The following is a 5,034-nucleotide window of genomic DNA, read 5'->3' as shown; positions in this document are numbered from 1 at the left end:
TGAACAGTTCTCGGTGGGGGTGGATGAATAGGACCCCGTGGTCTTGCTGGTGGATGGACAGGACCCCGATCGATCGAGCCGGTTGGGCGTGGATGAACAGGACCCCGTGGAGGGCTGGATGAATAGGACCCCATGGAGGGAAGGTTGAATAATAGCCGGTGGAGGGCTGGTTGAACATTAGCCGGTGGAGGGCTGGATGAATAGTAGCCCGTGGAGGGGTGGTTGAACAGGACCCCGTGGAGAGGGCTGGTTGAACTGTAGCCGATGGAGGAGCGAGCGGTGGAGGCTGGATGAATAGGAGCCCATGGATGAACAGTCGCAGGTGGAGGCTGGAGGAGGTCGACGGTGGATGAACAGTAGCCCGTGGAGGCTGGAGGAGGTCGATGGTGGAGATGAACAGTATCCCGTGGAGTCCCATTTTGCGGTACGCCACACCCCTCCCGATGAACAGGACCCCCGTTTCGACCGTACCACTCCAACCGGACCCCCATTTCGACCGTACCACTCCAAGTCTATTTCCTCCGTTGTGCGGTACTCCACACCCCTCCCGATCAACCGGACCCCGTTTCGACCGTAGGAGGTCCAACAGAAGTCCGTTTCCTCCGTTTTGCCGTACGCCAGACCCCTCCCGATGAACAGAATCCCGTTTTGACCGTGGCCGATCGAACACAAGGTTGTTTCCTTCGTTCTGCGGTACGCCATGCCTCATTTCCATCGGTTGTTCTGTCCAAGCCGGTTGGCTCCCGATGAACAGCATGCATTCCGTTGCCTCCTGATGAACACGACACATTCCGCTGCCTCCACATGAACACGACGACGACAATGCAGTTTCTCCGTTCCGACCCAGCAATGTACACGAGACCTGGCCGTACATATGCGCGAGTAGGCATTCGAGACCCCGCCCATATGTACGTACGTGGTCGTATTTTCTTTCTTGCACCATGTCCGTCGTACGTACGTGTACATGCTACGTGCGCGCCTCTACTATGACACATGCGCGCCTCTACTATGACACATGCGCGCCTCTACATCAACCGGTATGTATGTACACGTTCACGACCAGAATGACAACGCTATGTACGCTTCGACCAGGTGGGTCCCGACTGTCAGGCACTTCCTTGTGTGCGAAGATGTAGCTGGTGGGTTCCAGCAGTCAGGGGGCGAATCATTTTTTTGCCCGTAATACAGACGCACTTCCTTGCGTGCGAAGATGTAGCTGGTAGGTCCCAGCAGTCAGGGGAGAATTTTTTTTCGTGAAATACGGTTGCCCGTCCGGTGGGTCCCTGTTGTCAGGTGGAGGAATCATTATTTTCCACGTAATAAGGAGGCACTTCCTTGCGGCTGTCGTGGACCCAGTTGTCAGCCTCTCCACGTACAGTACTCTTTCAATGGAAGTCGTTCCTTGACCATGTTGACCACACCGCGCCGAGAGCACCAGGGCGATGGACGACGGCGAGGCCTAGGAAGGGGACGATACGGAGCCAGGGAAGACACGGCAGGGGAAGCCCACGCGTAGAGGAGTATAAGGGTTCACTGGTTCGGCTGTGGTGTGAGGCTGCCGTTGCCGCAGAATAACAGGGGGGTGTGGTGAGTAGAGGGATGGCCTGGCCAGCGGTGGGAGTAGTAGGGGCGGTGAGGCCTCCGCGGAATCACAGCCGGCCACGGGAGGCAGGAGCATGTAGCACGACCGATGCTGGTTTGGGCGGCCGGAGCAAGAAGATCAGAGGTTGAAGAAGCACTACGGCCCTTTGTCGGTGTACAGAAGTAGGAGCTCTACTTTGTACCCCTTTACCTGTGCACGGGCAGTCAGAGCCGCGCCCGCAGCCACACTTAACAGGGCAGAGGAGGGAGGCTGAAGCCACAAGACGATCAAGCAACGGCAAGACCAGAAACACAAAGAGAAAGAGGGCGAGGTGGACTCCCCCGGCAAGACCCTTGCCGGGGCAACTTGCCCAACACCAGCGGAGCGCGCCACCCTTGAGCCCGAGGTTTCCAACATCATCAACCACATTGGAACCGAGGCTCGGGAGGCACCTCCATGGTGGCATGCAGATCTTTGTGAAGATCGCAAACATGCAAAATCAGATGAAGACCAGAAGACGAGACCTCCGGCAACATCCTTGTCGGGGACGACCGTGGTGCCACGGCAAGACCCTTGCCGAGGACATCAGTGGGGGCACGGCCGGGCCCGCACCCGCCAAGTCTCCACCGCCGTTCCCATACAGCTGCCAGCTCGGCCAGCCAGGCGAGCACCTGTGTGGCGACGTGCGGCCCCGTGGCCAACTCAGCAAGCACCTGCGTGGTTGCATGCAGATCTTCGTGAAGATGTTGCCACCGCGCCACCTCAGCAGCCTGCCAGCCTACATTGCGCCACACGCCTCGCAGGCCAGGGCGCATGGCGAAGCGAGGCGAGGCAGCGACGGACGGGACGGACCTTACTCCCACCACTGATAAAGCAAGGGGACACCTAAGGCGCACATTTAATGCGTCTTGTCCCGTAATGACAGGCGATAAGCTTGTGCACTCTACCCTTTCCACCTCCTGTGTGCCACTGTGGTATCCCCTTTTTCCTATAAAAGGAGGCTCGAGGCGTACTAGAGAGGGATTCGGCTTTTTGGACTACGTACGCACCGTAGCTAGTTCAAGAACACAAGAACATCCAGATATACACCAAAGAAGGACTAGGGTATTACGCGATCTTCGCGGGCCCGAACCTCGATAAATGATCTTTGTGTTGGCTCCTGGACCTGCTCTTTCCACAACCCCGCGCCCGCCGACCGTAGTAGGGATTCCAGTGATCCCATAGGTGTCGTTCTCACCGACATCTTTGGCGCGCCAGGTAGGGGGGCACAATTGTGAAAATCTGGTCTAGCAACTAGTCTAGCAGCTCTCCATCGCCATGGTTTCCAAGGAAGAAGGTAATCGAACGGGAGGCACCATCTGCGGATGCAGCGGGTGCAGTGAATGCTCGCGCAGTGACAGAAAAGCCAAGTCACGCAAAAACTTTGAGCAATTCTTTTTATATAAGGTTATTCTCCCGGGAGATCTTTCTCTCTGTATATGAAACTTGGACGCAATGGGGCCCTTCCACTATTGGCAACTCCTTCGTTCTGTTTCGAGTCCGCTCAACAGTTTGAGCGGTTGTGTCGAGAATGGTAGGGTAGCCTTCCGCTATTGGCAACGCTCTCGTTCTGTTTTGAGTCCGCTCAACAGTTCGGGCGACCGCGCTGAGAATGGAAAGGTGGCTCGCTCGGCAGCAAGCACACCCAATAGGCCATTGAGGATCCGTCCTCAAGGCGCCGCGGCCTGGGTTTACGCGCCGGCAAGCCTACCTAATTAATGTAGGGTGGAGATACATAGAGAGATCAAATTGGAAAATAACATGCATCGTTCCAAAAGCACTGCAGAGTTATATTACATCAATTGTTGCTGCGGTTCTAACTAAAGATAAAAATTGTCTTGGTCGTGAACCTGCAGCGGCGATGAGAAACGGGGTGCCTAGTCCCGGCGCTGGCCCTCCACCCTCTCGATTTCGTTAACACGGCTGATGATGGGCTTGATGTGCTCCCTGAGCGGTGTAAGGTCCACGCCCTCCGGCAAGCTCTCCAGCGCGGTGTCGAAGTTGAGGTTGGGGTAACAGTACGCCACCTTGCTGAGGACCTTGGCCAGGGCACCCCGGCAAAGCAGCCAGGCCTCATTGGCCAGAGACCTCGCTCTGTTAGAGCGAAACTGCTCCTAGGCTCCAATAACACCCTCGAAGAACAGGGTCAGCTTGGCGTTGGGGCTCACATACGGCTCGGGGGTGTACCTCACATTTGACATCCCCATAGCAGCCAGCTTCTCGGTGATCCTGTTGGCGACGTCGGTGAGGCGGCTGATCCAGAGGTTCTAGCCCTTCACGAAATCTTCATGGTTGGCGGCCTTGTTCTTCCGCAGCTGCCTCTCCTTCTCCAGGCTCTTGGTCAGGGTCTCTTCCCGGGCCTTGACCTCCGAAAGCGTCCCCTCAAGACTCTCCAGCTTGAGCTTCAGGTCCTTGATGGAGTCGTTGGCGTGGGAGAGCAACTCAGACTTGTCGAGGACTTCGGCCTGCGCCACCGTCAAGGCGCAGTTGACCGTGTCCTTCTCATTCACCAGCTCCTCGGCCCTGTTCTTCAGGCCGTCCCGCTCCACCTCCAGCTCCTTCACCTTGTGGCCATGGGACAGAGCTTGAGCATCAGGTGCTTCCTTGTGCTTCTGCTCCAGCTCCCGAGTCCGCTGCGCGACGAGCTCTTCGACCTCCTCGTCCTTGCCCCGAAGTGTGGCGGCGAGCACCGCCTCACGAGCGACAAGGTCCTCCTCCTCGGAGTTCAGCTCGGCCTGGTGCTGGGACCGGGCGGCCTCGGCCCTGGTGGCCTCTTCCCTCGCTGCCTCCTGGGCCTTCTTGATGTCGGCCTGCTTCAGGACGAGCTCCTGTTTGTGCTCGGCCAGCTGGTATTGGACAGCTTCAGCTCTTTGTGGGCCTAGCGGAACCAGGCCTGCGCTTCGGTGACGCGCTCCTTGAGATCCGCCTCCGCCTTGCCCGCCGCCGCCTCCCTGGACTTCGCCTTGTCCAGACAGGCGCGGTGGAGCACTAGGAGCTTCCAGAAGCTGGCGCCCATGGCCCGAAGAAGCTACTTCTCCTGGGTACCGCCACCACCAGCGCTCGGTTCGTTGACAACCTCGAGCCCGGCGGCGCGAGCACCTCGTCGTCGAACACCTCCCCCTCGGTCGGCGCCCTGGTGCCTGCCGTCCCTAGAAGATGGACGAACAAGTCGTCACCCACCTTCAAGTACCTCCCCGAGCCAGAGGAAGCGGAGGAGGGTTATCATCGACCACCTCCTCCTCGGCAGCGGCCATACCGGCCTCCCCAGCAGGCCCCTTGCCGGCCTCCTCGGCAGCACCCTTGCTGGCCTCCTCGGCGGCAGGCTTGCCGCTCTCTTCGGCGGACCCCTTGGCGGCATCCTCGGTAGCGGTCTCAGCAGCCTCCTCGGTGGCGATCTTGTTAGCCTCGGCCTT

This window comes from Triticum dicoccoides, chromosome 3B (assembly GCF_002162155.2).
Source record: "Triticum dicoccoides isolate Atlit2015 ecotype Zavitan chromosome 3B, WEW_v2.0, whole genome shotgun sequence".
Taxonomy (NCBI): domain Eukaryota; kingdom Viridiplantae; phylum Streptophyta; class Magnoliopsida; order Poales; family Poaceae; genus Triticum; species Triticum dicoccoides.
This window is presented reverse-complemented; position numbering follows the sequence as displayed.